The following is a 23,209-nucleotide window of genomic DNA, read 5'->3' on the forward strand; positions in this document are numbered from 1 at the left end:
ATAAACCACTAAATAAAAGCAGCCAGGAATATGACAGATTTTCTTGGGACAAACAAATTATTGACAGAAAAAATTATTTTAAGCGAAGCTTTTGTAAATAATACCCTCTGCGTATATTCCAGAAATGCTTATTACACCGGTTGAGATAAAAAAAAATTAGATATTGAAAAATTTAAGTTTTGAAGCTAGTTATTATTGGAAACATTGCTCGGGACATACCAGGAAAATGACATTTTGAAGTTCAATTAAATTTTTTAACTATACAAAACAGTCACTGCTAGTGCAGAGTCATTTTAAAATGCTAACAGCAATGCTATTTATAAATTATTTTTTTTAAAGTTTCTTTAGTATTATAGTGTTAGATCTTAGGGCAAGGGACAGTGAATTGTCATATTTCGTGAGAATCACCCTTGTAACAAAACTTCAATACTAAAGGAAAAAAATTGGATTAAAATTCGGTGTTTCCTTCAGTTATATACGATCAGTCTTGAAGAGAGAAAACCCATTGAATTATCTTTCTGATAATAAATAGAGGGAAAAAGTCTTATTGCATTCTAAAATGAATTTTAAAAAATTCAAGGTAATAATATTTGCGGACCGGCAGTTACGAAACACTTCGAAAGACGAATCCCTTAGTTCTTATAATTTTTTTTTAATTCTATTTGTTTAAAAGAATTCTGTTTTAATTCACTACCACTGATAAGAATGGCTAAATTCCTCGCCACGGAGCTTTTGGGACCAGCTCCAAACTGTTCGGAGTATGCCGTTCAATACCCTCTATCAGGGGTGATTGTGAGCTCAACTCAAAAAAGTTGGATCAAAAATTTTTTATTTGTGCAACACTTTTTACTGTTTAACCATCATAATTTATTTAATTGGATTTATGTTAAGCAATAAATACATTAAAGCTTTAAATAAAATGAATATTAAAAAAGCTAAAGATCTATTTGCGTTTACTTCAAGGGTATGAATATGAAGACTTCCAAATTATTGTTAGTCCTTCTGGGATCTTAATTGTCGTTTTTGGTTACTGGTCATTTAATTTTCCAACTAAATAATAGATGGTGCAATAAAGTAAAATTACTAAATTTTAGTAAAAACAATAAAACTTTTGATGCATGTTTCTCATCACTGATATATATATATAACATCACAAATACATACTATAATATGAATGGTAATATAAATGTATTCATCACTGATACATTTATATTTGAAAGAATAAAATGTTACTCACACAAGAAAAGCATAACAACCATTACGGCGTATCCTCACATTCAGCAGAGATGCCTGTAAAGAAAGAAATTATATTATAAATAAATTTTATTCGTAATTAAAAAAAAAATAAAATAAAAATAAGTGGCTCAAGGGATAGAGTGCTTCTCTCCCAATGAAGTGACCCAGAATCGAATACCAGCGTTGGCTGGTTGATACGACTTCTGCTCCAGGCTCGCACCTACCACAATGCTTTCGTAAAATATCCTCAGTAGTATACGGATCATGGGTTTAGAATCCCTTTGGCGTCGGGCTAACCGTGGCAGGTTTTTCTCTCTGAGTAATTTGACATAATTGACATAAGCATTTGACATAAGCATTGAATTATTTTGGGTCCGAATTGCTGTGGGCTTAGGTATCAAATTACAGGAGGCACAAGGTCATAACTCAAAAAGCCAACCCGATCTATTTAGGGCACGTTTTATTGTTTACGCTACTGGACAAAGAATGGTAATTAAAAACGAATTTCTGAATAGAAGAGTTATCTTTTCTTTCTTAGGGCAGTTGTTTGTGGTATTTTACTGTGAACCACAGAAACTGCTCCCACACTGACGACATGGTGTCGTCAGTGTGGGAGCCCCTGATCATGCTACCGTGCGTTTCTGTCAGTGCCTTAAAATCTATTTCTATTTTTGTGCTATTTCTTTTGCGAAGTTTTAGGTGCTGTTTGGATTATTTACTATTTCCTGTTACTGCTCTTCGGATTATTCCTGTTATTATATTCTTATCGATTTCATGCCAGATAATTTATTTTGGATTTATATTTTCTGCAAATATATATATATGGGTGATTCTTACGAAGCATGACAATTCGGACCAAGTAAACAATCGTAAACAATACCCTCTGCTCTTACTTTAAGTAAACAATACCCTCTGCGTATATTCTAGAAATGCTTACATAGGATAAGATAAAAAAAATTTAATCTTGAAAAATGTATGGGAAGTTTTGAAGCTAGTTATTATTGGAAATATTGTTTGGGACATGCCAGGAAAATGACATTTTGATATTCAATTAAATTTTTTAAATATACAAAACAGTCAATGCTAGTGCAAAGTCATTTTAAAATGCTAACAGCAGGGATGAGAGTAGTCAGAAAGTAAAAAAGAGGAAATCCAAGAAGAGGAAATTCAATATATATAAATCGCACTTTTTTTGTCTAATTTTTGTTTAAACTTGTAATCTATATGATTATAAATCCCGATATGAGGCTTTTAAATCACGTGCATATAAAATTCTACATCGAATTTAAAAAATGCGAAAATACAAATCATGATGAGTAATTTTTAGATCAAGATGCATAATTTTAAAATCGCGCGATATTACAACCGCAAAAACGAATCACGACATTGGATTTTAAGCTGGGGTAGCTACATAGGGTTTTAAAAGCTCGTAAATACAAATCGCGAAATTGGTTTTTTAAATCTCGTAAATAAGAATCGCAATGTTCAATATTTAAATGGCCTGAATAAGAATCGCAACGTTCAACTTTTAAATCAGGTAAATACGAAAATCGATGTTTGATAATAAAATCGCGATTTTAAAAATGCAAAAATACAAAACACGATATTAGATTTTTAAATCTCGTAAATACGAGTCATAATGTACGATATTTAAAAAGCGTAATGCAATGCGCAACTTTTAAATCAGGTAAATACGAAAATCGATGATTGATATTAAAATCGCGTGAATAAAAATCGAGATATTTGCAGAGTCGGGACTTGGGATTTCTAAAAGGATTGTTTGAATTGTTTTTTGTTTACACAATAAATAAAAATTTACAAGAATAATTGAATGAGCAAATAAATATTTTCACCACAAATCCAACTCTATTTTTTTTCCTTTCTCTCCAGAATACAAGAAGCAGCGACGTCTAAATTACGAAAATACGAGCTATCCGGTCGACGGATAAAAAATACGGAAAATCTTATTTTCTATGCGTGAAATCGGAGAAAATAGCTAATATAAGTAAACATGCGGAAGGATTAGCAGCTAGGACGTAGTTTGAATTTTCTGTTTTTCTTTGAAAATCGTAAATAAATATAATAATTTGACTTCAACGACTGAATTTTTTTTTTAAAAACGGGATATTTATAAATAAATAAATAAAAAAAACGAAACTTTTAGAGAATCTGAGTTTTTGATAAAAAGGCTGAAATTCGAGAGAAAAAAGCGAAAAAAATCTCATCCCTGTATAAAGCTCAACCAGTTTTATCCCAAGGAAATGATTTTTAGAGAAACTTCAGAGGGAGGAATGAGGACTTCAATAATTTCGCTCCACGGAAAATTTAATTCCTCATAAAATATTTTAACTTGTACAAAAAAAAATTTCGGCGGAAATTAGCGGGAAAAATGGAAAAATCTGAGAAAAAGCGGAAATCCGCGAATCCGCGGAAGAATCTCATCCCTGTAACAGCAATGCTATTTATAAAATTTTTTTAAAAAAAATGTTCTTTTAGTACTATAGTATTAGATCTTGGAGCAAGGGACAGTGAATTGTCATGTTTCGTGAGAATCACCAATATATATATAAACTAAAGAGGAAAAAACAATTAAATTTCAACTTTATCAATAAAAAATAAATTACGATATTTTTTTTTAAACACAAAGAGATTTTGTTAATGAAAAAAAAAAGAAACAATTATAAAAAAAAAGAAGAAAAAAAAGTTTAAAAATGCCTGAAGAGACTATAAATTGATCAGAATTAAAATCCATTCCGACAGCTGCCAACAGTTCGAATAAAATTATAACACTAAAAGAAAAGTTAGCAAAGCACATAAAAGAGGTCTTTTTTTATTTTTTTCAGTATTGCACGAGTTTTGAATCTTTCCAGATCATAAAACGGGGAGGTGTTAGAGAAAACATTTCCGTCACAAATTATGCTTAACAGTTTAATCCCTTGTTTCTTATTCAATATAAAAAATAAAAAAAACTTTAAAACAGGGCCCGAAATGTCGCCAACATCGTCCCAAGATAATGAGATTAATACATTCTTCCGAGTGTTAGGCGAGGAGAATTCCTCAGAAAATCCCATTGAGGCCTTCGTAAAACCCTAGAAGATTAAAATGAAGGTAGCAAAACCTCCGACTATAAAAGCGTTTCAAAAGTGAGGCATGTTTGAAGAAGTGAAGGGGAGCAAATGAAATTTCTTTTTCAAACAATTTAAGTAAGATAAAAATAGAAAATACTTTACAGCTTGAAGGAAAAGCATCGCTAAAAGATTAAAAAAATAAATAATGAACTTTTAAACATTTGATTCTTGTTCGAGAGATTGTATCGGGATCGTATGTTTCACAACATCTTTTATTACTGCAACTGTATAACTAAAAATTCATTAATAAGTACAGAACCCGTTATCCGGAAATCAGAAAACCGGAAAACCAAAAAACCGGAACAAAATTCGATAAATTTTCTTGCCATTTTTAAAAACAATTTTTTTTTCCTCGTAAGATTTTACGATTTTTCTTTCTTTTTTAAAGAGGTTTACCTTACTATCATTTTGGAAATAATCATTAGTGTATTACTTCATCGTTTTTTCTTATTTTTATGATTATTTCCAATTTTTTTTTTTTTTAGTTGGGTTTAACAATAAAAAAACGGCTTTTTGTAGCGATTCAGAAAACCGGAAAAATCAGTTATCCGGAATAGCGATGGTCCCGACCGTTCCGGATAATCGGTTCCCTACTGTAATATGAAAAGACTGGTCAACTCCCATGACGTAATAGAAATTATAAATATCATATGATTTAGGATTATTTTTTTTTTAATTAAATGCTTCTTCAAACTATTTTAGACGCCCAAAACATGAGATTTAATGGCTCAGATAAAGACAAAAGAAAAAGCTTAGAACATACGTAGATATAAGATCTGTTATTTGTGAATACCTATTTCGAACTATAAAATTTAACATTTCTAAATTGTTTATATTTAATAATTTTTACATTCTTTTTATACTTAATAACTTTACGAAACGGAATTTTTATTTAGTTTAAAAGGTAAAAAAAAAATTATATTAAAACTTTATCCTAATCCCGTTCCCGTGTTGGGAACGGGGTGAGCCTGCCTTACCCATAATACAGTGGGTGATCGGTTAACGAACAGATCAGTTAACGAACAAATCGGTTAACGAACACTTTCACGAAAGATTTTTGTGTTCGGTTAACGAACACATATTCGGATAACGAACACTTTCAAGAAAGATTTTTTGTGTGCGGACAACGAACACATATTCGGATAATGAACAAAACGAATTCTAACGAACACTTCTCGGCCTGAAAAAAAAGTACTATTAAACGTTTGTTATCATTTTGCATACAAAATAACATCACTGAAAGGAGAAATATTTAAAGCATGCTTAGTATTGATAATTACTAAATGAAACTTGAATTAACAATGAATTTAAATTTAAAGGTCATTCAATAATTATTATAAAGCTTAAAACACTTTTCGTTTACCACTATGATAATCCCAGAGCATTCAAAAAAAATTCCATAATTAAGAACAAACTGCCAGTAATGTGGAGATCGAAGAGGGCATGGGTCACGCAGTATCTTTTCAAAGAATGGCTATTTGAAGTTTGTGCCCCGAGTATCAAGGACTACCTTGATACCAATGACTTGCCGTTGAAAGCACTGCTGCTATTGGACAATGCACCAGGACATCCAAAGGATCTTGAAGATAATTTGTTGACAGACTTTCCCTGGCTGACAGTTCAGTTTTTACCTCCGAATACGACTTCGCTGATTCAGCCGATGGATCAGGAAGTTATTGCGGCTTTCAAGAAATTGTACACTCGAGCGCTGTTTCGTCGGTGTTTTGAAGCAAGCCAATTCTCCTCAACAATGACTTCAAAAAAGTTTAGGAAAGAAAAATGTGACATTCTTGAAGCTATTCGTATCATTCAAAAGGCGTGGTCAGAAGTCACACAGCGACAGTTGATTTCTGCTTGGCGGAAGCTGTGTCCATCCTTCGTTCAAGGTGACGGAGGTGATCAGGGAGACACCCCTGAAATTATGGATGAAATTTTGACAACTGCTAGAGATCTGGAATTGGAGGTGAACGAGGATGACATAGAAGAGCTCATAATGGGACATGTAGATTAACTGACGACAGAAGAACTCCAAGAAATTTTGAATGAAGAACACCAAGAAACACAGCGAAATGTGTCTCCTTCTGAACAAAAGGAAGGCGAAAGAGGATACCAATGCCGACATCTGCCGTTAAAGATCTTTTGAAAAGTGGGAGGATGTCAGAGCAATGGTCTTAGAATGGCACCCAAACTAAGCTGATGTCAGTAGGGTTGGGGATTTTTACAACGACAATGCTATTAATTACTTCCGGAAAATCCTGAAAGAGAGAGAAAAGCAATCGGCATTGGACATGTTCCTCAACGCCCCATAAGCAAACAATGAAAAAGACTGATTAATATGCAAGACTATATGGATGTATTATTTTTTTAAAAACTTAATAAGAAATTATGAATTTTTTTTAAATTTAATTTTTAGGGTCTCCAGAACGAATTAATCGATTTCACATAGAAGTCTATGGTGAATCGATGATCGGTTAACGAACAATTCGGATAGCGTATATGGAATGAAGTAATTAAACTTACATTTTGTTTGTATCCCTTTTTAGGTTCACATAAAAATATTGACAGTTGAATTAAAGCGCTTTTCTGCACTTTACCAAATAAAAAATACAATGTCATAGCCAGGACAGGCCTAAACTTTTTTTTTCTACGCCAGGCACTGAGCTTACGTTCTTCTCCGAGGAAGATGCCGGAAGCATTGTTCATTTAACGTTACTCAGTTGGCACCTGTGAACCCACTGCCACAGATACTAGTTTTATAGGTTGGGCCACATTCACACAAAAGAGAACAACACACAAAGAGAAACATCTATGTCAAGAGCAGGATTCGAACCCACAACCATTGAGAGAGAGAGAGAGAGCAAAGTAGCGAAAAGCTCGCTTCCAACACAATTTGACAGTGATCTGCCGATTCAGTGAACTTGCCCACAGAGCATTTTGACAAACGGGAAAAATTAATGCTTCATCATTTTATACCAGTTATTTCTAATTGTAATACTGAATACGGATGTGCAATTACAAAGACGATGAAAGTTTTTTAAAAAAAATCCTGACAATGCTCTGAGCGCACATTTTATTTATAGCCGCCATTGAATTGCCAAACAATTCTGAGTGAGCAATTCTGAATCAATGTTCAACTCCGTAGCCTTGTAATTTTGAACCCAATCCAGAAGACCAGAGAACTCATTAACCAAGCATTGAACAAACTAGCCTTCGGAGAGAACTCTTTGATGGAACTAAGCAGCATTTGCGTTACATGGAGAGGAAAACCTCAAAACCTCTAACGGTTAGCTCTAAGGTAAGGGTATTCTAACTTATGATACGTTTACCACTGTGAGTATTTTACATCAGCACTTTGGTTGATGAGAGCTGGAAGTATAATTCGAATCGACCAGTCATCGTTGGGATTCGAGCCCTGGTCATCTCATTGGAAGACGAGCGTCTGAGCGCGCATTATCTTTGTAGTCATGCTAGCCGCTTCGTTGGCTTCTTCCTATCACTTTGGCTAATTGTCGCACATCAGAGATCCCTCAACTATGGCTAGCATCGATGGAATTACGGAGCTCTATTCTTTGACAGTCATGATAGAAATGCCGTGTAATTTTGACCTCAGTCAGACGACGGGGACAGTGCATGAACTGGCACGTCTCTCTCCAAACTTTCGCTAATTACTTTATTAATTTGGAGCTTAAATGCACTCATAGCACTTAATGCTTATATATTAATACATGCATGCAAGGATCAACATTAAACACATACACTTTGGGTTCCCCTTAGCAATTATACTCTATAACACAATATTTATTTCAATATAAGTTATAATTTGAATATAAAATTCTTTGATGTGTTATGCTCTAAATGCAAAGCAAATAAGGACGAGATTTAATAAATAAATTAACAAACAAGAAATTTCATTTATGTAGGAGCTCTTGTGTCTTCTGAATTCAAACGTACGAATTTACAGAATCAAATATTCATTGGTCGCTGTTTAAAACGGGTAGTGAAATAAAATGCAATTGTTAACTAACGTTTAGTAAATTCTCAACTTTTTGACATCTTCAAACTTAATCTATTGTACTTAAAAGATCACGAATCGTCAAGTGTGCAAAGTAAAAAGTAAAGATGCATTTTTGTTGAAGAAAAAAGGAGGGGTAAAAAAAAAGCACTTATATTAACAAAAGCACTTACTGTATTAATCATGATATCCCTTTGCCAACAGTTTTTTTTTTTATTCTAAAAGATAACAAAACATTAGCGTACGTAGGTGTATTTCAAATAAAGAAGCTGACCTTGAAGGAAGAAAAGAACAAAAGCACCAACACTAGACGTCATCGCCAAAAACCATCATAATAGGAGACAACTCAAAAATATTCACTGGATGCTCAACAATTTTGGAAAAAAGAAGAAAAAAAATTACAACCTTTCATTAAAAAAGAAAATGGCAACCATTCCCAAGAGAAACTATCGCTAAAGTGTTAAAGAGAATAAAAATCTTTTTAGAATAAACTTTTGGATAAGAAAATTGCTGAAAGCTTCAGAGAAAATATATATATATATATAAAAAAAAGTAAAAATAATGACTGTGTCGGTTGAACAGGTGCGACCAAGTAAAAACAATTGGAAACAAAGGAATAAAAAGAAAAACGAAGTGTGTATGCCTCACTCATTAGCGGATAGGCTATTTTTATCTGAGAAAGTAGAGAAAAAGCAGGTAAGATAACTCATTCCGTTTTTTCAGTTTTTTTCCTCTCTGCGCTCAGGAAAGAAAAAAATGACAAGTTTACGAATGGGCCTGTGACGCGCAAACCCATTTTTGGAAGTAAAGAAAGATGAAAAGAAAGTAGTGAAAAAGTAAAATAAACAGCGGAATAACGAAAGAGCGCCGCGATGAAAAAAGACAGAAGCCAGAACAATATCAAAATGGTAAGTAATTGGAAAGGGGTTTTGATCATAAAAAAACGGAGTTGCAATTTTTGCTTTAAGCTTGAAGTACGGGTAAACTTCTTATATTCGTATTTTTCTTTATGAAATATGTAAAATTAGATTCTTTATATGGCAACTAACAAACTTTTATTGTCGTTCATAAAAATTAGTAGTTTTTTACAGTTGGAAATATAACAAAAACGACGCTAAATATGCAAAATTTATGAAAATGTTTCTCAATGCTTCGCAAAAGATGTTTAAAATTAAATTAATTGAAATGTTATTGTGTAATAAAAAAAATCAACTGTTCAAATGAGAACCCAAGCGATGGCTGGTCGATTTAAATTCTATTCCCGGCTCGTACCGACCACAGTGCTGACGTAAAATATCCTAAGTGGGGTACACGAATGATGGATTAGAATAGTTTGCCGTCGGTTTAACCGTGGGAGATTTCGTGGTTTTTCTTTCCATTTAACACAAATGTTGGTTAACTTCATGAAAAACTCCTCCAACAAAGCAAGTTAGTCTCAAAGCTTGATCTAGGAGTTCAACTGAGCTGGGTTGGGTTCAAAATTACAAGGCTACGGACTTGAACACCGATAACCGTAAAACAAATAACAAATCTGCTGTTCAAAGCTGGCTATAAAAAAAAAATAAAAAAAACCTGTTTAGCTGAAGCATTGACTGAATAAAAAGAGAGTCAGAATTTCATGAGTTTTTCGATCATTGCTTTACAAAACAAATTTATATTAAAGAGCAACAAAACATTATTCGAATGTCAGCCAAATTTAACTATTTTATGAAGATCAAAACATAACCTTAACTATATGTTCAATGAAATTAAGTGACAAATGTAATAGAGTCTAAATAATAAAAAAAGAAATCGTCGATCTAAAATATTTGCCTTCATTTCCCTCTTCCCATATATGTTTTAGCAATATGCAATAAGACAAGAATAGATATAAATTCATACAGTGTAATCTTATGGTGGATTTAAAGATTAGTACCGGAAGATATCAAGATGAGAAGATTATCTTATAGCTTGCATAGAGGAACATAATTAAATAAATGAACAAATTTAATTCGAGTTTAAACTAAGTGCTAAAATGAGTATTAGAGCAGTGATTTCCAACTGGCGGCCCGGGGGCCGCGTCCGGCCAGCGGAGCTTTTTTTTTTGTGGTCCGCGAACTAAAATACATTAGTTATCATTTCTTTGCAGACAATTTTCGTAAAAAATCTGTATGGGATCTGAATCTGTATCGTAAAAAATACTTTTCTCGTTAATAAAAACCCAATTTCTTTGTTTCTGTGAAATTTAACATACCAGCGATGCAAAAAAAATTTATTTCTCAAGTTTTGCATCCATGAAAATATTTATTCAAATGGAAAAATAATAGTGTATGTTGCTCTTTTTTATTTAATTTTTTTGAATTTTGTGAATATAATTTAGCATGTGTGTATCAGAAATCTTCTCGAAGAAATTCTCCGATTTAACTTTTCGAAACCACAACACGAAAATATTTACACATACATTTGTAAATTTTAAATTTAAAATGTAAATATCTATTCTCTAGTAGTTGCAGCAGACAAACCTCAATTTTCTCATTGAACATTTTGTGTGCTACTATGTAAGTTTTAATACCAACTTTTTTAAAGTTTTATATCTTAACAAATAGATATCTGTTGCACATTAATTGTTTAATACATAGGTGCACATTAAAGTTACTGTAGCCCGAATTTTTTAATATGCAATTCAATATTTTTAAAAATCTCCTAATTATCTAATAAAAATCTCCTAATATTGGATATATCTAAGATATCCAAGCCAGTTCTTGAACTATATCATTGAGTGGTATAAATCAATCGTCATAATTTTGTAGATGCGATTGGCAACTAGTTATTTGCACTACTCATATTGGTAGATTCGTACTCTCATCCCAATAGAAACGCATTCATATTGATTCCTCAGAGACTAATTATTGATGGATTCCAGTGGACAAATAAGTGAAACGACGTAGCTTAGACATCTCTATAGGTAAAATTAAAAAAAATGAACAAACATCATCACGAAATTGAGATAAATTTGTGAAATTTGTCAAGAGGGCTCTCATGCAGTTTGATAGTGAATTCTTAAATACAGTTAAGAATTTTTAGAGTCGAAACAAACAATCTAAAAACTACTTTAAACATAAGACTTCGCCGTGGAAGATTTGAAAAGCATCTAAAAGCTGACTTAAGTAGAATCCCCTTGAATGCCAATACCAGAGTCATGTGCTGAAAGTTATTTGATGTCTGTCTCAAAGTCAGTACTTGACGTAAGGCATTACCATATCTGTGAATTAAACGATACGCCGACTTAAGATGTTATTTAAAGAAATGTATGAGAACAGAGACATAACTTTTGAGATTTAAATTGGAGCTTATCTCAGTCTCTAATTTATGCAACTGCACTTATCAACGGAAATATTTAATCTTTTAAATTCCTTGGAACGTGAGAATTACGTACACCATTTCTCATAAAAATTTTTGAAATAATCTAAAACGTTATAGGCAAGTGTCAAAATAATAATGGAAATCGCACTAAATATTCTGGTTTACGTCCAATACGAATATGGGAAGTTATACCTTTCTTTCTAGGTGAGCTCAACGTATCCTCTTAAATTAGACAAAAGCTGTATTATTTCCTGTAATTTTTTTTAAGGACTTGTCCTAAAAACATTACAAATTCTATTAATGCACTTTACACTTTCGTCTACAAATAAGGTGCAGTTTCTTTAACGATTTATTTTATTTATGCTGATTCGAATGTGACCAAACAAGGCAACAAGCTTAAAAATATAGATGTGAAAAAGGTTTTTAATTAGTTGTAAAAAAAAGAACTTCTTTTGATTTATTCCCATTTATCTGTCTGATATTACTATCTAGAAAAATGCTGACAAGTGAATTATACCAAAGCATTTTTTTACACCAAATCGAGTAAAACCGAACACAAATCAATATGGATAAAAAGATATTAATTAAAAGTAATTTTTATACATAAATAGTAACTTATGTATATAATAATTTCTTTTAATTTATACTTTTTTATCAATTAAAACATTTAACTATATAGTTCCATCGACTCATTTTTGATTCCTTTGGATTTGGAAAAACAAAATGAGAAGTTAGACAAGTATGCCCTCGTTTCCTACATAACTATTAGTCCGATCAACATTGTTTTAATTTTTTTCGATTCAATGGGGAAAATACACATGGAACAAAACACCATTTGTCTAGATAACTATATGCAAACTCCGCGCCCCCTTCTGCTTCATTCACTAAGCAAATTCTAGAATGCTAACAGGGGGGGGGGCGACATTCAAATGAGTGGGTGGGCTTTGTAATTGGATTATCCTGTACATTTTTAACCCCTTCGTTACGAGCGTTTACGTAGCCGGCATCCACGTGATGTCCAGCGACAAAACAAACAACTAGTCAAAAAATTTCATTTTTGACGTAGCTAAGTTAACCGTTAAAGTATCCGCAACAGCCCATTGTGGGCCAAGAGGTTAAGGCTCCACAATTTTGCGACCAACGGCATGATTGTAGCGGTGTGGTCAACACTTCGCACAAGCCGCTTTTACTTTTACAAGCTGGTACCCATCGATCTAAAGCTGGGTGGGCTTCAAGCCAGCAATGGGGATAAGTTAATTGTTACACCGAACTTAAAGCCAAAACTCGAATATACTTTCCTTATAAAGGCATCATCTTTGCTCTGACTGTAAACAAAAATTGGTTCTGAAGCGTGAAGAGGTTTTCACTTCTCAAACGTACGTAAAGCTGAGCTAGTTACGTAATTCAACAGATTGAACCATTTTCCTTGCTTCAGAGATTTCCTTACTTACGAGGCAAACAAACATTCGAACTGAAACATTTAAGAGGCTTCGCCCATTCATGTTGTCAGCCACCACAATTTGTTTCCAAATGCCACTGGGTATTATTTCAGTTAATATAGACCAATATTCCATTTACCTATAGACTAATATTCCATTTACCTATAGACTAATATTCCATTTACCTATAGACTAATATTCCATTTACTTACATACAAATATTCCATTTACCTATAGACCAATATTCCATTTACCCATAGACCAATATTCCATTTACCCACCGACCAATATTCCATTTACCTATTGACCAATATTCTATTTATCTGTACTGGATTAATACCACTAAAAGTATATTTTAAATGCGCTTAACATGTTTTGTAAGTAGAAACAAATTTATTCTGTGTGTTAGGCTAAGAAGTGAAGTATTTTCTAGCTACACAAGTAAAATATAATAAGAAATCTCAAAATGTCATGTGCACACTTCGTGGCATGGTGCACCGTTCAGTGGCGTCACTTCAGCGGAGCGGACTGCAGTAACAAAAGGGTTAAAAATCGATTGAGCTGGTTTTGAAAACCATATGTTTCCATAATAATTTAATGGTGCTACTGATGCGATTCGAAGTCATAATTCTAATATATAATATGTACCTGTAGCCACTATGATTCATAACAGAGCATTTTAAAGTTCTTTAACTGCAAATTATGTTGGTCAACAGAAAGGAATAGGAATTAAACTTCTTAAGTATCAAACTGGCAAAACAATTAAATTCCTCTTTATAAGTTGACCATCTGTCTAAGTGGACCATCAAATAATTGTCCCACGAATAGTCAATTTTCACAGGTTTCACTGCAACAACCGTAAATTATGAATGTGAAAGTAAAATCCAGGGCTGATTGTGACATGTCGGGTTCGAATACACTTTACAGCGAAATCTGAATAATATAGTAAAAAGTTGAACTGTTTAAAAGGAGGCAGCAACTTCCGAGAAATTTTGAGAGAAACGAAAAGGTTTCGAAGAAATTGTATGACAAGGAAAACATCTTAGGTTGAAGAAGGAATAAATGCTTCGATTCAAGCGAGACTGTCAGTTAGAACAAATGGGGTCTCACACAAATTCAAGGTATATCACAATGTCAGGAACAGAGGAAATAGCTGAGAATAGAAAGCTCTGGGGAATTAGGTTGGAGAGCGCACAACAGTGGATCAGACAGCAGTTCCCTCAACAATTTTCACGAACAGATAACATTGAATGAGATATATTTAGAGCAAAAGAGAAGAAGACCCTGCTATTTCTGTATCGTCACGAAGGCGTAAGTAAGCATTTCATTTATCGCCGCAACATCTCAGAGAGGACAAAAGATAAAATAATGGCTACCGGTGGTGTGTGTTATTTAATTTAAGAGAACAAAATTGAGATTTATGATGCATAGTTTTCGATTATCATTTCTTCAAATCGTAATTAATCTTGTTGATGAAGAATAACATTCTGTATGAAATGTATGAAATAAATAAAATTTTTATATCCTCAAAGAAAAAAAAATCATCACGATTTCAAAAAAAATTTTTTTTTCAGGATGCGTAGCTAAATTATACAACAAAAAATAAGCACCTTTTAAGCACTTTTCAAGCACTCAAAAATATTTTTAAGCACTTCAAAAAAAATTCATAATTTGGCAGGGTGGGCAAGTTTTTGACAATTAACGGTTTTACCGGTTTTAACCGTCATGTCAAAAAAAAACTTTTGTAATAGTGTTTGACAATTGTCTAAAATCATGAAATTTTGAATCATGTAAAACGAATGGCGTTTTCATACGCTACGGACAGACGGTACACCGAAATAGATGGGAGTTGAATTATTTGTGAAAACGTTGAATAGAACAATATGAAAAGTTTCTTTTTGCATAATTCATGGCGAAATTCATCATGGTAAAGAAAAAATATCATTTTGGAAAAGGGAAAATTAAGCACTTCTTAAAAACAGCCAGTGAAAAAACTACCTTTAATGGCTTTTAAAAAACGAAAATCGAAAATAAGCACCTTTAAGCACTTTTTAAAAACGCTACGCACCCTGTTCAAAACTGACAGTTTTCAATGTACCCTTTCCCAGCCTCTAAACAGTTTTTTTTCACAGAATATTTACATATACATGTTTACACCGTGAAAACTGTTAGTACATATCTTTGGCAGAAATGTTTCTTAAAAATTATGAACTGAAAACCATTAGTTTTTCAAAAAAGTTCCATCAAAAATTTTTCAGAACTCAAAAAGCATTCCTGTTAACGCTAAAACATTATCACACTATGCAACTGATATACTCTCTAATATCCCAAAACAATTTCAAAGCGATATTAAAAGTAGTTTCTTAGGAAAGATGCATCGAAAAAGGTCTGTTTTCGTAATATTGATATATACCCTACCAACTCTCCTTAACCAATATCAACCATTATTAGATATCGTATAACAAATAATTACTAAAAATTATGAAAAAAAAAAGAAATATACGAATAAAACGAAAGTTTTAAAAATGCTGTTAACACTAGATTGCCCAAGGAGGTCATTTTGACTGCTTTTTCATTTGCAAAAAGTTTACAAATAATGCATAAATTATTTTTTTTCCAAGAGGAGAAAAAAATTTTATTGTTAATATTTACTAATAACTTGTTATATAAGTAAAATAAAAATTATTAAAAATTAATTAAACAAATTACTTTACACATTAGTTATTCTTTCACAATGCAGTAATTTTGACTGCTTTTGGGCACTATAGGTATATACTAAGTTTCAGTCTTTCTAGTGTTGAAAAGATCATTTTATTCAAACAAGGAACTAAATAATTTTTAACAATTTGACAGCATAATTTTAAATGAAATAACGAATTTTTTTATTATTATTAGGCATCATATGATAAATATTTCCAGAAATTTATTTAAAAAAATGGAAATAGCAACGTTGAGATAAGAGCGGCATTAAAATAATACCATTCAAAGGTCCAATCATACATTTAAAGAACTATTTTGTTGTAAAGTTTGTATGGAGGTTAAGAAAATTTTGAACCCAGACCCTTCCCTAGGGAAATTCAAAAGCATTAAACTCGCCGGGCCATCAACTCGAAAGGGGTCGAAGATTCACCCCTTATAGGGTAAGTAACCATTCGCGCATTTAATAGCTCCATCGAAAAGGATTACAAATCAACCTGGGCAATGGTCTCAAACTTAAAAACATAACTATCAAATATTAGATAAATTTTTAATAAAATAGAATAAGTAAAATAGTCCCTTTTTTAAAATTGAAAAAAGCTTTTATTTACTTATTTTTTTAAAGTAATAAATAACAGCGAGTGAGGTAATTAAGTAGGCGAATTTGTCCCATTAAATACACAATCGACAAAAATGAAGTAATTGAAATATAATGCAAATACCTGCTCGTTTTATTGGACTAGAGGAATTTACTGTTGATTTACATAACAAATGCCTGTAAATGGTGTTTGTCTGCATGACAACATGATTTAAGATCATGATTCAGTTCGTAACATCCAGCTCCAAACCAATTAAAGCCTTCGACTCCGTGAGAGAAAGCAATAAGCGCAGAACACCAACACATTTTCGCAAGATCGTCTCGCCCTTTTATCACAACCCAAAACTATCTTTTAAAATAAAATAATTTTAAAAGTATTTATTTACTCCTTTTTTTAATAAAATAAATGCCAAGTTCACACAAAATGCATAAACAAGCAAAATCATTAGGTACAAAACGATTTCAAGTCTTTTAGTATTTTTGTGGGCCATTAATAACACTTTACACTAACAAAGACCTAAACAAAAAGTTACATTGCATATTTCTTTACGAAAGTTTGATTTATATTCTTTAGATGAGCGGTTCCCAAACGGTGTTCCGCGGAATCCTAAGGTTCCGTGAAAGGGTTCCGAAAGTTAGGACTTTTTTCACCAGTTATGATTTTCGAAACCTGTAATTAAATTTATAACTGATTATATACACATTATTCATTTAAAATTTTTATTATTTTTATGAAATTATTTAATTTAAATGCTTGAGAAGACAGAAAAGCAAAATTAAAAAATATTAGCGTACTGAATGTAATATTGCCACCGGTGTTGCTTATATGTATTTTTTTCTGATGACCTAATTAGAAGTAAAAATATATTTTGGTTTTTTTTTTTTTTTAAATTATAGAAAACAGTCTAATAGCTACTAAAAATATCTATCAGATTATCGGAAATATAAAATCCAAAAAAAAAAAAGTATTGAAAAAAAAAAAAAAACATTTTCTATTCATATTCAAAAATTTAAAAATTGATTTTATAAATTAAAAGAAACTATAATGATGAATAAGTGTTTCTCCTAGATCTAAATACCTGCGAATAAATGCAAATTAGAAAAATTATTGGGTAGCAGTGTTTGGAAGATTTGACCCTTAACGCAGAAAAGGTGTACTTCATGCTATACTTCACAACAATAATTTATAAAAATTCCAAATAAAATATTTTCCCCTTACTTTCACCAAAGTTAATGAAAAATAAAGAGAAGTATAAAAAATATGTTTTAAAAAAATTCTGCGCTAAAGCGTTAAGTAAAATAAATTTTAATAAATTTATTATAATTATTATTATACTGATATATATATATATAAATTTTAATTTGCATTAACTTCATTTCAAAATTTGCAATTTTATATTTCTGAACTTATAATACAGACGACAGATTCAGTAACATTTAATTACGTAATAGCAAAGACTCTAACCTACTCATAAAGAAATTGTATCGATATCTTCAATGACCAAACGATACTCCACTGCAATTGAAAAAAAGAATCTTCCATTAAGTTCCTTTTCCCGAACTAAACTGAAGAGAACGAAAATTGAATGAATTAACTAACATACACTATTTTAAAACAATGAAATCGTTTTAATGAGTCATGTTCCTAAATTTATAACTAAGCGAGAAAAGATGACAGAAATACACTACATTTTACTTCTGAAAGAGACAAGAATACATTCTTCAGATATAAAAAGGAAAGAAGAAAAAAAAATGTCAAATTGCAGTTTAGATGTTGTGGAGGGTTGCAGCTGCTCGAGTGCAAGGAAGGGAAGGGGAAGGGAAAAAAGGTTTTACCATGGAAACAAGAAGATAAGTAATAACGGCGCAGACTCTCGAGCAGAAGTAACACCTGATAAGAAGATAGGGATGAGTTTACTTTTTGGAAATGACAAACATAGAGGCCTGAGTCAACAGAAGAAGCAGACTCGTGTTATCGCTGCTTCTGAGATGAAAATTCAGAAGGAACTAAGTCAATTCCAATCTGATATCGAATTGACACCAAGGAACGCTGTAAAGAGATGACTTGGTGAAGAAATCGAATAACTGGTGTCATATTCCACACATAACAATTAGCACGGAAACTGAAAGAATGAAAAAAATTCATTGGACAACTTCAGATGTAATGATTCGATCTTTACCCACTTAGGCAGCGGTTCCCAATTTTTTTTTCATCTACGGAACCCTAAAAGATTAAACTTTTTTATGGCGGAACCCTGACTTTTAAAAAACATTCATTAGCAGATGCAAATATGGTAAAAAAAATTATAATAATAATTAATTCAGAAACATTTAATGTGAATGAATTTTTTTTTTATTGTTTCATCAATAAATCTTTAAAATTCGGTTTTATGTTAGGCAGTTGATTTCGCACGTCTGCAGCGGCTGCGTTTTCGCTGTATAAGTTTAGCTCAGTAGTTTTTGTCGTATAGGTAGAAATTGTGTATAAAAAAAAGCTGAATTACAGTTTTTGAAAAAGAACTGTTATAAACTGTGAGAATGGGTTATCGGAGAAAATAATTCTGCATTCTTGAATTTATTTTAAATTTCAAAATTCGATGAGAAATGTTGATGTAATAATTTGAAAATGCATATCCTTTTAGTAATTTATTCAATATTTTGTTATTTAAAAAAATAAATACATGTTTTAAAATTTGCTATTGCTTTTTTCTTTTCGTGCGGCAATTTTACACAAATAATTTCATAAAAATAACCTTAATATAACCTGTTGATGATCGTCTATTTGGGGGTCGCCCACAACTGAACTGAACAAATCGTCTTTTAATCTCTTTACAAAATTAACTCAGTTACTACCAATGCTCCCCAATGATAAGCCTGGAGACCACAGTGGGACATAGGAGTATAAGGAGGGGATAATTTCACTTTTCTTTCAACCCCTTGGGCCCACCCACTTCAACAAAACAAAGCGATGGATTACAAGTTGGTTACAAATTTCAAACAGGTTTCAAAAATCATTTCTAGTTAAATATTCTAACAATTAATAATTGAATCCGACTTATATCACCTGTTCGTTTTAAAGAGCAGTCCTAAAGCATGTGATTCGGAAACATTCATTTCTAGTCGTGTTTATGTCATAAAAAATCAGGTGCATGTGAGTCATAATTCTCATTTCGAGTAGAAGGTCAAATCTACAAGTATCTCAAATCCTATGGAGTTGGAATGTCATTTTCTAACTAAAATTATAATTTCATAACATATAAAAATATGGTCAAAAATACGTGAATCCGGTAATGAACGAGAAAGCACTCAGGCGTATCGACCGAGAAATGAGAGTATTTTATGCTCGGGCGTATACGTGACAATCGACTGCGAAAGGGTTAAATACACACCCGTCCGGCATCATTTGTAACGTTATTCATGAAATGTTGGCTTTTTTATTATTAATTGTACAGCGTATTAATTAAAAATTAATTAAGAAAATACTCTTAAATAAGAGTGCTTCAAAATTATTGTAGTTTTTTAAAGATATTTTATTTTTTGACACAAAAGTGGAGCTGAGCCTACCGATTGGGTTCAGAAAAAATTTAAAATTAAAATTTGTTTTTTTTTTATTAAAATTTATAAATTTCTCTAAAGCAAGATGAATATACGATGCTGACAATTATGCGGAGAAAAATGTATAAAAAAAATTATATCATAAGCAATGACATTGCTTGCAGATTGTGACAATTTGATCATTAAATCAGAGGTTATTTAGTGTAATTCTTTTACTTCAACTCAATGTAAAACTAGAAACAATCTTATCACATGTTTTTAAAAGCAGCATAGAAATATATCATAACGTGTATATTTATGTGTATTATTCTGAAGCTTTAAAACATTTTCCGTACTTGCTACTAGTTAACTATGGAAGTATAAGAGAAAGAAATACAAATAGAACAAAAAATACCGAGATGTTTTCCATTCAGTTTAAAAATAAGATGTCAGTGTTTAAGAAAGAATCTCACTAAATATCGATCATTTTGTATCATTCCTTCTACAAATTGTATAAATATTGTTGATTGATACTGTTTTTGAATTTTGGGTAATTCTTTGATGAAAGGGGGAATGAATTTATGGCTTAAATAATGATTGACCTAAATATATTAAATTTTTTTTTTATTTTATAAAATTATGTTATAAACAAAAATATGTGACTACTTGATGAAATTTTCAAATATTTTAATAGGTTTTAACTACGATTTATACCCATAAACTCGGCATTAGACTCTTACATCTTTTTTTTTATTATATGCGAATAAAAATAATATCCTGGAGATTTAAGTTTTAAGAAGAAAATGGACAAATTTATTATGAATGAAACTTAATAAGTTTTGCATACTTTAAGATGAAATTAAAAATTTTATTAAGAAAGTTATTTTTATCAATTTGAAGGTAGAAACAAAAGTAAAGGATTTAAACTATCGTAAAAAAAAAATTCAAAAAGAGTTGAGTGACGTCAGATAGATGATCTTAGTCATTTGGCAGGAGCTGCAAATGTCAAGACAACAAAAAACTGCATCTAATAGCTGTTATTTTTCGTTGTCCTGACATTTTGGCTACCTCACGTTGCTAACGATACCCTGATGAAATTCAGAAACACGCCAAGTTCACAATTTACGTGTACTTCAAATGAAACTAACGCAACTGTAAATGTTAACAACTGGAATAAATTTCATTACCGAAAACATTCTTTGCTTTTGCTTCAGGTGATTTTATTTGTTGAAAAGCAAATTATGAGAAATTTAGTTAAGCGTGAAACGACCAAAATAAACTGAGTAAAGTATCATTTTACTCCTTTGTGATATTTTCACAATAATAAAGTTAAGAACTTGTACAAAGAAAAAAAATTTTTTTTTTTCTAAGTGAGCTTAATATGATATGTACTCATATATATCAACTTAAGCTATCAACGAGCTAAAAAAGGACGAGCACTACTTACACACGCACACAAAAAAAAGAAGGAAAAAAATCAAAAAATAAATAAGTAAAAATTTCGTCAACAAATTTTGAAATTTGCAGAAAAATGAAAGATTACAGAGGCAGAAGTTCAGAATATTAAGTTGATATATCTAAGATGGATAAAGGGAGCAATCACCGATAAATCGATCGATAAAGAATTCATATCAACAGAGCACTTGAATCTAAGAAAGGTAAAAAATAAATACGTAACGACGATGAGGAATTCATACAGTAATGAGTAAGAATAGATAAAAAAGTACAGTCACTCTATCGAAAAAAAATATTTATTGTGTATTAAATGACAAATAGGTTGAAATGCAATTCGAAGCATGAGAATTTTTCTCGTCGTATATTTCAAAGAAATGTATAGTAAAAAACCCTTTAACAAATTGAAAAAAAAGCTTAGTGGATGAAGGCGCTAAGTGATACTTAGGACTTAAGAAATTTAGAAACATCAATTTTAAAGAATATAGAGTAGCAAGAAGCTTTAAAAAGAGAACTTTTCCCACTAAAACTCGTCTGATTTAATACTTGAAAGAAATCAGTCTTCCATTTCGTAGATGCAGTTATGTTTATAGCAAACTACGCTTGTAATTTAAAAAATAAAAAAAAAACTTAGGTGTTTTACTTAAATCTTTGCAGTCCTTGGTGTTTTACTATAATCTAAATTGATCTTATACTCAATTCAACTTAAAGGTTTACATAAATTAAACATGGGTGTCACTCTAAAAAAAAATTTTATGACTTATTTTTTGGTCAATTAATACCATCTAGCGTTGTGTACCGGAATTTTTAGAAATTTAACGTTCACTGACACTAAAATTTACCTTTTCTTGATAAGAGCCTACAAATTAAATCAATTATTCGGTTATTATATTTTTTCTAAAAAATTTTTTTTCTTTATTTCATAAATTTTTTTAGCAAACAAAACAAAAAAAAAATAGCAGCTAATCTTGTAAATACTTTTACACCTATAACTGAACTACTACCTTTTCCCTGAAACTATTCATACCTCAATGTTTCACATCAAAATTATTTATTTGTCCTAACACTATAAAGTCTTTTTTTTTTTAAAAAAAAATAATAATTCTGATTTAACTATAGCCAATACGCTGGGGAGGTGGGAATGCAAACTCAAGCAGATTTAGAGTCAGTAATAGTATAAATCTTGTTCACAGAAACAGATGTTGAAATTCAATCAATCCTTCTTTCATTGCAGCGTGACATCATTTCTTAATCATCCAGCAATAATTAAGAAAAATAAGTATGTTTTCATTCAATTTTTTTTAAACAAAAATGTTGTTGCATTTCTAATTTAAAAAGAAAATTTAGATTAAAAAACAAATGGGAAAGGGATTAATTGATGGAATTTAGACCATTGATTTTTCACAGTTCCCAGGTCTGAAAAGTGACCCCCATGGCATTGTGAATACTCGTAAGATCTATTATCTTTTTCTTTTTATTTATTAATACAACCAGAAGTGAACATTTTCTAGGAAAATTTTAAGTAATTGGAATAAAATTAATAAAGAGAGCCTTTGGGAACTGTTTGACTTCATTAGGTTCGACCACAAGAAGCTAATAATTTTTTTTTTTAAAATGCATGCATTGAAATTATTTTGCACAAAATATAATTGACTAGTAAATTGAATGTAGGATATTTTTATTCTTTTTTTTCATTAAGCATAACTAAATCATACTCTAAATTTCAATATAGTCTAAACATAACACTTGCTGCATAACATAGTCTAAATTT

At 31.3% G+C, this 23,209-nt stretch overlaps 1 protein-coding gene across 14 annotated transcripts in view; it reads right to left on the reverse strand.

The window, feature by feature from the left end:
- Window positions 1-23,209, reverse strand: part of LOC107436424 (plasma membrane calcium-transporting ATPase 2) — a 180,370-nt gene that overhangs the window by 75,219 nt on the left and 81,942 nt on the right. For all 14 annotated transcript variants that reach the window (XM_087157571.1, XM_087157562.1, XM_087157572.1 and 11 more), the window contains one exon: window positions 1,238-1,290. The gene's annotated coding sequence lies outside the window, so the exon portion shown is untranslated. The remainder of the gene's footprint in view (window positions 1-1,237; window positions 1,291-23,209) is intronic.

This window comes from Parasteatoda tepidariorum, chromosome 2 (assembly GCF_982258835.1).
Source record: "Parasteatoda tepidariorum strain Cologne lab strain chromosome 2, Ptep-v5.0, whole genome shotgun sequence".
Taxonomy (NCBI): domain Eukaryota; kingdom Metazoa; phylum Arthropoda; class Arachnida; order Araneae; family Theridiidae; genus Parasteatoda; species Parasteatoda tepidariorum.